Below are 12,352 nucleotides of genomic sequence, written 5' to 3' on the forward strand. Positions count from 1 at the left end.
GTTGCTGATTTCAATACAGAGTTGGCCTGCACAAGGCACCAGAAGAAGTCTGCCACTTCTGGCCTCCTTCCCATGCTCCTCTGCCTTTCGGGTCAACTCTTCATCCTGCTTGACTGCAGTGGCGGTGGCAGCGGCATGAGGTGAGGTCTTGGCAGCAGACTTTGCTCAAGCAGCAGAACATGCTTCTCCTTCAGTAGAAACTGCTTCTCCCTGCCAGTGCTGTCACATGGCTCTTCTCCACCTTTAACAAAGGAGGTGGGAAGGAGCTGCTCAGAGAGGCTTTGAACACCCTCTGTGATCCTCCCGCTTCTCCTTTGTGCCTCCAACATGGGAGGTGCAAAGGAAAAGGGGGGTGTAATTGTGAAGGACTTTGTGAACCCCCTCTCGGCTCAGCTCCTTTGCACCGCCAACATAAGGGGCATAGGGTAGGTTATGTGACAGCTGCACAACTCAGTCCCCCCAACAAAGGGAAATGGCTGGAGGGGTCAAGAGGAATTGCCAGGGGGACTGCCACCATTGCCCCTCACACACCCTGATATCAGCAACCTTAGACAGCAACCTCAGTCTGTCCAATGGCAGAGCTGGCAACATGCATAGCAAACAAATGTTTACTGCTGCTATGTTGCAATGTAACTAAGTTCCAGGAAGCGGCAATACCAGGTCATGTGGTGGGACAACGGTGCTCAGATGACCTCCAAGCAATCGTGTCACTCACTGCTGCTTACTGAGATGTTAGAGGGGAATGTGGTGGTGAAGCAGGGGCACTGACAGGGCTTGTCTCTGCTGGTTCATTTGCCCCACGTTGACCTTAGGGCCTGTCCATTCCCCATCTCCCTCCTGGTAGGCAGCAGCTATGCAACTGGCAGACGATCAGGTGAACACAGCTGCACCACCACCATGCCATCCTCTACTGGGAAGGAGTTTTCAAGTAGCTAAAAAGATAAAAATTAAAAAAACCCAGAGAAAATGTAGCAGGGTTTGAGAGCTCAAACTCTTCAGTTATTTGCTCTGCTAGCGAGGAATTCTTCTGTTGGAAAGGTGTGTATTGCCTGCTATTAAGTGATATGCTGAGCTGAAAGGGAACCCAATAGACAGGGCCATTAAACAGCTATAAGCACAGGCCTTTTAATTGTATGCAAACAACAATGGCAAACCAGTTTTGTGTGTGCTGGGCCCAGCTCGGCAGGTGTTCCCATTAAATAAAGACATTCTAACTGGGTTGTGCTGTAATTTGAATTCTGGAATCTCACACTGAAGTTTCAAATTCAGTTTTTGAGCTTCAGAGGTCATGCATCTGAATTAACAAGATGTATCATCAAAGCCAAGGGGCATTATCTGTGTGCCACTACCCCCCCCATTGCAACTTTAATTAAGGGATCTGTATTGTGTTCAGGGACACTTTAAATATAAATATTGCCAACTAAGGACTACTATTCTGTTCAGTTAAGATGGGATAAGATAGGCCCATTCCATCGGCACACTGCCCTTAGGATGGCAGAAAATGCAGGTAAGTGACCTGCTGAATGTTTGGGTGATATTCATTGACTTTGTTACATTTATATCCATCATTCCCTCATCATGCTGCAATATACACTTCATTTTATGCTCACAACAAAATTGTGAGGTAGGTTAGGTTGAGAGAAAGTAAGTGGCTCAAGATGAGGTTCACAGGTAAAAGGGATTCAAACCTGTCACTCCCTGGTCTTACATTACCCCCAAACAGGCTCTGTGAGACTGTATGGCAAATTTCACATTGTCCTGGTTCACCAATAGTTTTGAACCCCCCCCCTTTCTTCCAAAGGAAATTTATTATAACCAAAGCAAGGGGAACCAACCATTTTCTCAGAAAGTTAAAGGCAATTTAATAAAGGCATTGCTACCCATGGTGTATACTTTTGCCTGAGGTAAACAAGTTTTGCAAGGGATTTGCATTACTTCAAAAACTTCCACGGCCTCTTTGATCAGAGATCGAGTCTTCTTTTGTTGAAACTAAAGAAATGTGTGTTTACTCTATGGGAAATGACACTTCTTTGAAGCCACATTCAACCCTTAGAAACTATTGTCCACCTATAGGCAAACTACCAGTTCTAAGTTTATGTAGTCATTTGCTCTCTTGTAGGTGAAAGCAGCTATATTTTACACTCTACCACTTGAATTGTTCTAATTACAAAGTTTTCACCATTTTTATCCTCTGTAGTAAAGCCAAAAAAAAAAAGGGGGGGAAAGAGTATTTCTAATCCTTCCTTCCTATCCTACTACTCATCCTCACACTTCTTTTCATCTGCAGAAGAGGCCTCCATAGAATTAGCAGTGATGTGCTAATTGCCAAGTAATTAAGTGCTCACTGGCCTTACAATTCTTACTTTAATATTAATGAGATGGATTAGGGTAGAGCCTTGTATTCATGTTATAAATGAAGGTCTGCATGGATCACTGCCTACTGTTTTATATTACAATGTGTTCTTAAAGAGAAGCAAAATGTCCCGTTTTTAACATAAAAAAGCAGGGTATACAGGAATACCATTTTGGCTTGCAGAAGAGCAATAAAGAAAATGAAGTTCAGCTCTCCCAATTTGCACAAAGTGCATATTATTTCCCAGTAAGCAAAAACCACAAACTTTGCACAAAGATAAACTTCTCTCATAAGTCTCGGGAAGAGAGCAGAGCAGATTACGTCTAGGGTTTAAATGATTCCATGGTCACATACATCACCCACCTACCACCCCTTAATACGTTGGAGTAACCTCACAGGTGGCGCTGTGGGTTAAAGCCTCAGCGCCTAGGACTTGCTGATCGAAAGGTCGGCGGTTCGAATCCCTGCTGCGGGGTGCGCTCCCGCTGCTCGGTCCCAGCGCCTGCCAACCTAGCAGTTCGAAAGCACCTCCGGGTGCAAGTAGATAAATAGGGACCGCTTACCAGCGGGAAGGTAAACGGCGTTTCCGTGTGCAGCTCTGGCTCGCCAGAGCAGCGATGTCACACTGGCCATGTGACCCGGAAGTGTCTCCGGACAGCGCTGGCCCCTGGCCTCTTAAGTGGGATGGGCGCACAACCCCAGAGTCTGTCAAGACTGGCCCGTACGGGCAGGGGTACCTTTACCTTTACCTTTTAACCTCACAGGCCTTGACGTTTTATGTATCTGAAGACCTATTATAGGCCCACCAGTAGCCCATTTAACATTCTAATTGTGCTCCTTTTCCTGACAGATGACAAGGTGCTTTGAAACTGCCTTACCTCCCCTTCTTACATAGAATTACTCTTCCCTCCATTTCTAATCCACTTTAGAAACAAAAAATGATAGACCTAATTTTTCAGAAATGCTTGTGTTAGCATCCACAACATGAGAACAAACCAGCTCCTCCTCTAAGCCACATCAATGAAGCGATATTAGTGTTTAATTACAAAGAGAATCACAGCCACCCACAAAAAAGAGAGTGCATTATTTGGAAATTCAACATCCATTACAGTACTTTCCTTTCACGGAGAATGTAATGATGGATCCATTTTTAGCCAGTATTACGGAGTACCTAAAGTAATTACAGGTATTTAGATTAAGTTTCTCCCCTTTCCCCTTTCAGTACTGTTATGGAACAGTCATGTTGTAAAGATAAGCAAGCTAAAGTCTGGTGAAAAACACCATAGATAAGATGTTTTATAAGGGCTCCAAGATGTTTTCTGCCTGAGGCAAAGGACAAGATGGAGCTCCCATTCCACATATAGAATCTGACTGAACCTGCAGATGAATCTTATGTCAACACTTATGACAGAACAAACATTCTCCACCATAGCTTAGGGCAGGAGGCAAGCATGGTAAGTGTAGAGCACACTATTAGGGGATTCAAGAAGATTTGTACAGGAAACTGCTGCTGACCCCTGACATCCACCACCTGAGGCAGCTGCTTCATTGTGCCTAATGGTAGGACCAGCTCTTTAGGCTATGCTTAGAATGGTACACACATGCTGAAGCAGATTTACATGTCGAGATGACAATGTGGAGGGTGCCACCAAACAGCATCCTCGACGCAATCTGAATTCAGAACCTTGTTTACTCTCCACACTATGCCAGACACTGCAAAAATGTGTGGTGTTGACATAGCAACGTTCTGTGAGGTGCCACTGATCCATGTGGGAAGCAGCATTACAAGTTATGGTCCCATGCAGAAACAACTCCATTGTTTGAGGATTGAGACAGGGAAGAAATTTGATTCAGTTCACATTTAAAGCTGAAAATTCACATTTTCCCAAACAAGATGTGAACAGCCATTCTTCAAACTTTGCACTTCTCCAAATTTTGCAATCCAGTTCTCCAGGCAAGTAATGCATTAAAAATGCATGTATTAGGGTACGTTTTACATAAAAATGAATTTATTAGTGAAAATCACATAAACATGCATTATTAGGCTAATTTTTTAAAAAATAAAAAGGATGTATATCACACAAAATTTAATACATAAATGTATGTATTTCAATCAATTTGCACTAAAATGATGGTGAATTTCCATGAGCACCATTTATTTTCTTTTTTCTTTTTCTTTTTTAAAAAATCACAATCTGATGTGAAAATGTGAGGAACTGAACTTAAGATTGGAAGAAATGAGAAATTGAGAGGAAACAAAAAGTTATAGATTTGCCCATTCCTACTTAAGAATGCCATTTGTAGTACTACATAAATCGCAGAGGTCTGACCAGCCAGGGATATTTAGTTTCCAGTGTTTTGTCTATATTTGGAATCTTACAAGTCAGACACAGAAGGCTGTGACACATTACAAGAAGTGATTCCCACTTCCTCATTTCACCTTTTCCTATAAAGGGAGTCACACATGTCAAGAGGTTGAGACAACTCCCACATCTTGTCCTTTGCAGTGGAAGCACGAACAAAGGAAGCAGGACTCCCTTGTATTTCCTGTTTGGCTGGAAAGCCTGAAGTGGCTCTGAGGAATAAGAGAAGAGAGAGGTTTCTATATTGTAGTGCTTCTATGCGAGGTCATCATTTATATATCAACAACAACCATAAAGGAGGGACATGGTTGGAATTCTGTGTACAGTTCTGGTTGCTTCACCTCAAATGCTGCAGAGTTAGAGAAGAGAAACCAAAACAGGGTGGAGATACTACCATATGAGGAAAGGTTGCAGCATTTGGAACTTTCTAGTTTAGAGAAAGGGCGACTAAAGGGGCAACATGAAAGACTAAGAAATTATTCATGGCATGGAGAAAGCAGATAAATAAACGGTTCTCTCTCTCAAAACACTAGAACTTGTGAACATCCAATGAAGCCGAAAGTTGAAGGATTCAGGACAGATGTCTAGTAAAACTAGGAATTTGCTCCTATAGGAAGCAGTGATATCCACCAACTTGGATGACTTTAAAAGAGGATTAGACAGACTCTTGGAGATAAAGGCTATCATATCAATGGCTACTCTGTAGCCAGTGTGGTGTAGTGGTTAAGAGCGGTAAACTCGTAATCTGGTGAACCGGGTTTGCTTCCCCATTCCTCCACATGCAGCTGCTAGGTGACCTTGGGCCCGTCACACTTCTCTGAAGTCTCTCAGCCTCACTCACCTCACAGAGTGTTTGTTGTGGGGAAGGAAGGGAAAGGAGATGGTTAGCGGCTTTGAGACTCCTTAAGGGGAGTGAAAGGCGGGGTATCAATTCCAAACTCTTCTTCTGCTACTAGACAGGATGGCCATGCTCCACGTCCACTGTTGGAGGCAGCACGCTTCTGAGTATCAGTTGCTGGAAATCAAAGGAAGGGAGACTTGCTTTTGTGTTTAAGTTCTGTTTATGAGCTTCCCACCATATGGGAAGCATTGCAACTGGTGGGCCACTGTGAGAACAGATGCCAGACTAGATGGGACACTGGTCTGATCCAGGAGGCTCTTCTGATGTTCTTGTGATCTGCCCATTCTGCTTGATTCTACCCCTCTGACTTCACCAGCATAGCCCACAGGATCCAATCACACCACTAATCTATGAAGTATCCAAGTCATGACAGCTGGAAAGCAACTAAGTGAGGTCTTTGAAATGTTGTAACAGGCTCTCCAGGATTCCACCTCTGGCTCACAGTAAAATCCTGCCTTTGTTAGATTCCAGAGCAAGTCTTTCATTCATCTTTAAATCTCAGTTTGGATTTAAGAATCTTCTGTGAGGGTTGATGATTTCAGTAGACTTTCTTTTTGCTTCCAGTTACCTTTTTTTTTTTTTTTTTGCTTAACCACACCCACCACATTTCCAGACATCAGAACCCTTACACAAATAAAAAAGTAGAAATTGGAACAGGTTGGTAACAGTGATGTTAGATCCACATCATCAGGTCTTCTCAAGGATATAATGGACAGGGTAGGGGAGAGGACCTTGTGTCCTTTCAGTTATTCACTGGTTAAGAGTTGCACACCTTTGCTCTCTGAGAGACAACGTACTGTACAGATGTTATTTCTATTCCTCCATTTTAGCCATTCTTCAGTGGGGGAAAAAATATTGTTGCCATAGTAACTGCCACACTGCCTGCTGCCTGAGACTACTACATCATCATAGTAGACGCACAAAATGCAGACTCGCACCAATAAGTCACAGGAATGTCAGTCAACACGAGCCAATGGAGAAGAACAGAGTCCCTTTTATTTATCTATCTGCTATAGAGCTTAACGCACAGCATTGTTACACATGCACCATTCCCCCGCTCCTACTTCCCATTAATGCATAAAGATAGAAAGGGAAATGTGCGCGACTTAAGTGCTTTCTTGTTGTTCTGCCAAAAAGAAGGGGGCCTGCATCATCTCTGCAGTCGTGTCCTGCATCGTGTCAGAACATTTGGTGCCACATTTGTCACCCCTCCAGAGACCTGATTAGTATGAAAATCATAGTAATTAGAGATGGAAAAGGCCCGTCAGGGCGGCAGATTAGTGCTCTGCTAGAGAAGCCCTGTTCTTTCCGATACATATCATTAATCCACTTCCAGTGAAATTATGGTAAGATTCCAGTTGGAGAAATCCCCCCCCCCCCGGTGGTAAAATGCCACAAAAGAAAGTTTCACTTTGCTGCTTTAGTTCCATTTCTGATTGCTGCATCACAAGAAACACACATGTAATAGGCATGAGAAGGGCAGGAAATAATTTGCCTGTCAGTGTTATTCACTTGAAGTACTCTAAAAGTTGCCTGTATGTTTTTTTATGCACTAGCTATTTGAAAAGTTTTAGGTATTGTAAGCATTTCAAATTGCATGTATTTGCTTATTTATGCAGTACTACAAACGACATGGGATGCGGGTGGCACTGTGGGTTAAACCACAGAGCCTAGGACTTGCCGATCAGAAGGTCGGCGGTTCGAATCCCTGTGACGGGGTGAGCTCCCATTGCTTGGTCCCAGCTCCTGCCAACCTAGCAGTTTGAAAGCATGTCAAAGTTCAAGTAGATAAATAGGTACCGCTCCAGCAGGAAGATAAACGACATTTCCGTCCACTGCTCTGGTTCACCAGAAGTGGCTTAGTCATGCTGGCCACATGACCCGGAAGCTGTATGCCGGCTCCCTTGGCCAATAAAGCAAGATGAGGCCGCAACCCCAGAGTCGGTCACGACTGGACCTAATGGTCAGGGGTCCCTTTACCTTTACCTTACAAACGACATCCTTAAGTAGGGATGGGCAAATATCTCAATTTCTTCCAATCTTAAATTCAGTTCCTCACATTTCCACAGGTTGGGCATTTAAACTTCCCCCAGGCGCAACTGGCTGGGAACGCCCACTAATCTCTGTTGCCATTGGCCCATTTGGCAGCAGGGAGATGATCCGGGCTGTGATAGGGTGGCTTACCAGGGAGGCTCAGGGCCACCCACAAAGCCGCCCACCCAATAAGGGGTGAATGGATTTGTGTATCAAGGCCCCATGACCACCTGTCCTCTGAGGTGCAAATAACTAGACAACACACGGTATATTGGTTCCTAGGATCAAATAAGATCAAACTGACACATAATCTGCCCCTTCAATTAAAAGCAAGCCAATACTTTTGCCCTATTTAAGTCTCTAGCATGTTTGCAAGAAGTTATGAACTTCTTTGGCTCCAACCTGCTAAAGGAAAATCCAATCTGCTCATCCTCCAGTTCTGAAATAAAAGACATTATTCCTGAGCAATGTTCACAGTGTGGGAGAAGATACTTACAAAGGAGGGTTAGATTAACTAGTAAACTCGTTATATCAAAGCAGGAGGGATAACCAGAACAGCAGAAAAGAGTTTGCCCACATTTGTGGGTAACTGAGCCAATTTGTGGAAGCAAAATGAATGGGAAACAATCAAGAGCTTTGCTGCCGCCACAGCTTCAAAACACATGTGCCACGAGTTTAGACAATGTGCTGTTAATGTTGCAAGAACAGCAACTATGTTTGTGGCAGATCTAGTAAAAAAACAAAGAGTGGAACTTACAATATATCATTTATGCATCTAATTCAGACTGTAGGCAAATAATCAATACATGCCACAAGGACTTAGAACACCAAAATACATTTGATGTGCTGTTATTGTTTTTGTGTGAAAAGAATGACACACTTATTTAATCACAGGTGTATCAGTATTCTTGATGCTGCATTAAATACTAAAATTGCTAGAAATATCTGGAACATGTTTATCACATGAATATCGGAACATGAAGTCTAGAATAATAACCAGAATCCTAACAGAAAGGGATTTGTGTGGGGAAAGGCCCTGTATTAATTGTTTTCTCCTCGCAACACAATGTAACCAAAAGTGGTACTCACTCCTGCGACGTTGGCGTTGTGTCTGACATTTCGAAGGAACATATTTGCTACACTGCCTTTCTTGGCGTTCAGAAAATTTCTCAAAGCCAAGAGATATGTGGACCGGGGGCGGGAGCGCCAGGAAATGAGCTGATAATGACTTGTTGTGGCAATGTGCAGGACTTTTCCTAGAGTAGTAGGAAACTCTATACACAAAGAAAGGATCAGATACCGAGGACTGTCAATACGACCACTTTATGGTATAAACAGGAACAAGGTTTCAGGGCTCAACCATCATAAAAAGTGGGAGTCTATGGCTTCCAGTGTCTGCCTTGGGACTGAGCTCATTTCCTTCTGATGTGAGAAACTCATATTTTATCTGTGCCAAGTTAATGAGTAAGAGGAAAATGCTGTAAAATGTTCTCCTGGTTCTTCATTGAGAGTCTGATGATATAAGCTGCAGGGTAGCCTGAGGGGTTTAGTGAATGCCTAGTTGATTAAAAAGCCTATTTACCACTGTTCCTTCCACTCCGGCCACAAAGTGGGGCAGCCCTAATACACACGTGTGTGTGTGTGTGTGTGTGTGTGTGTGTGTGTGTGTGTGTGTGTTTATCAGATGGGGATAAATCCATTTGCCACTTGTTTATTTATTTGGGAAATTTATATGTCACTTTTCATGGCAAAGCTCCCTCAAGGCAACTTAAAATAATGCAAAACATTCTTCAGAAAAATACATACGAAACAATCCAGCTACAAAACTGAAAAACAAGAACAACAGAAGGTGCTTAAAAGCCCAGCACTACAACAAGCAGAATTTGACCACTGAGGTCAGATTAGCTTTGGAGCAAATTGTATATCCCATGCTGAAGAAGAGGCAGTATGGAACAGTTGGCAGAGGCCAATAGTAGGTCACTCCAAAACACATGTCAGTGTGCACACACTCTCCCTGGATCACTCATCTGAAAACACATCGGGAAGGATTCAAATAATGAGTAATGTTGGGGGAAGACCTGTGCAGGGACTTCAGCTTGCACAACAGGGGCTCCTTCCTCTTTCCCCCATGCACCCCCAAAGTTGGTTTGGGGAGGTTCATAGAACCCCTGGAACAGCACCCTTCTGTCTGAGAAGCCAAAATGCTTTCCCTGACAGCAGTGGCGTAACGTGGGGGGTGCAGGGGGCCGGCCGCACCGGGCGCAACATCTGGGGGTTAGGGTTAGGGGGCACAAATCCATGGGTTAGGGGGCACAAATTACTTGCCTTGCCCCGGGTGCTGACAACCCACGCTACGCCACTGCCTGACAGAATGATCAGAAGATTGCAAGGTTGGATTTCTTCTTTCTTTCTTACTACATTTACACACAAACAAAGCTCAGTTGGTCTCTAAGGCGCTACATTAAAGATTTGTTTTAATTTATTTTGACTACGCAGACCAACACGGCTACCTACCTGGATTTACTATATTCTGTTACTCTCTCAGTATTGCCCCCCAACTCTATTTTCCTTTCATACACACACTTCCATCACAACCTGCTCCATCCATTCACACACAGTCACACAACTGATACACACCTATATGTGTCCTTCCCTTCTCCTTCTGCTTTAGCTTCCCCACCCACCCTTGGCCACACACCCAACTTCCTGGGTAGTGGGGAAGGAGCCTCTGTTTTGTAGTGCCACAGGCATTCTGAAGACGCCTGGTGAATGAAGCCTCTGCTGGTGCTTCTCTGCCCAGGATGTCCTGTGAAAATGTAAAACAAACAAACAAACAAACAAACAAACAAGATATTTTAAAAGTCATCTCTGAATGGAGACGCAACAAGAGGTGGGTGCCTTGTGGGTGCTGTGTTAGGTGTCCACAGGTGTCATATTAGGAAACATTGTATGAGGGCCATGTTCACACCACACATGTAAAACATTATACCACAGCCATGGCATCTCCCAAAGAATTCTGGGAGCTGTGGTTTGCTAAGGGTGCTGAGCGTCAGAGGACCTTTATTTCCCTCTCTGAGCTACAGTTCCCAAAGTTCCTTGTGAAGAGGTATTGTTTGTTGTGGGAATCGTAGCCTCCTAACAACTTTCAACACCCTTAACAATCTACAGCTCCCATGATTCTTTTTTTGGGGGGGGGAGCTATAACTGTTAAGTAGTATCATAATGCTTTGTAGGTAAAGGACCCCTGGATGGTTAAGTCCAGTCAAAGGTGACTATAGAGTTGCGGTGCTAATCTCGCTTTCAGGACGAGGGAGCCGGCATTTGTCTACAGACAGTTTTTCGGGTCATGTGGCAAGCATGACTAAACTGCTTCTGGTGCAACGGAACACCGTGACAGAAACCAGAGTGCACGGAAACGCCGTTTACCTTCCCGCCACACTGGTACCTATTTATCTACTTGCACTGGCGTGCTTTTGAACTGCTAGGTTGGCAGAAGCTGAGACAGAACAATGGGAGCTCACCCCGTCGTGGGGATTTGAACTGCTGATCTTCCAATCAGTAAGCCCAAGAGGCTCAGTGGTTTAGACCACAGCGCCTGGACAGGGGAGTACAATAGTGGGGATAGAAGGGGCAGTAGAGCAATTTCTAGCTATGGGACCACACTTTGTGTCCTGTCTTTGCGCTGCATTGGGCCCTGCCAGTATGTGACCTACCAAACCAGCCACTTCATCAGGTGATGGAGGAGTCCCTCCATTTTTAATGCAGTCCACAGTGGGCAACATCATCTGACATTTTTGCAAACTCTGGCTTGGGGAGGGGCAACCCTCCAGGAACCATATACTAGTTGTAGGAGGTGCCAGAGGCAAAGGTAGGCTGAGCAATGTATGTGGCTTTGTATAGTAGGCTATGTTCAAGTCACACAAAAGCCTCATGTTTCCATAAAATACCCCCCCACCATCATTACCCACCCCTAAAACACACATCTCTTCATCCTCCAATGAGCTATGTAAGAGATATTGACATAATTAAAGGGCACATTGCAACACTCAAGCTGAGCAGGCCTGGGAGGGGTGTTCTTGGAGAAGCTCCCCAGGACTGGATAGAGGGGCCTGGAATGCTGCCTTCAGTTGCGTGTCTAGACCCCACAACCACCCCCTGTTTGAAGAATAAAACACACCAGGACACAGATATTAGGTTAATGTTATTGGGCAAATTTTGGCCACAACTTTATTGATTACAGAATGGGAGCGGTAATTGGCTTAGGCATTGAATGGACCCGACTATTTCTGACTCCTGCCCGTTGTGCAGGGAGTCTAGTAAGGGTAAACCACCAGAAGGGGAGCCCCGTCGATGCAGACCAACTGGAATTCTCTGCCCGTCTTAAGGTATGTGCCTATCTGTTCAGGCACCGGCTGAATTCCTTAGACCTCCCTCCGGCGACTCCCGGCAGGATAAAACATACTCGAGGTCCGTTCCGGCGATTTTCCTCAGGCTGTGAGGAAAACACACCAACTGCTTCTCCTCCTCCCTGCTCCCTGCATGTCCCCAGGGAGGGGAATCAGACACATACAGAAACGTATCTACATGTCTTTATTTGTGTCTTTAAGCAGTCATACAGTAAACATGTCTGCTCTCTTCAACAGACAGAGAGAAACTCAAACTCCACCCATGTACATCCTGTACAGGTCATATGACAAACCC

The sequence above is a fragment of the Podarcis melisellensis genome, assembly GCF_964234715.1.
Source record: "Podarcis melisellensis genome assembly, chromosome: 6".
In the NCBI taxonomy this organism is placed as follows: Eukaryota; Metazoa; Chordata; class Lepidosauria; order Squamata; family Lacertidae; genus Podarcis; species Podarcis melisellensis.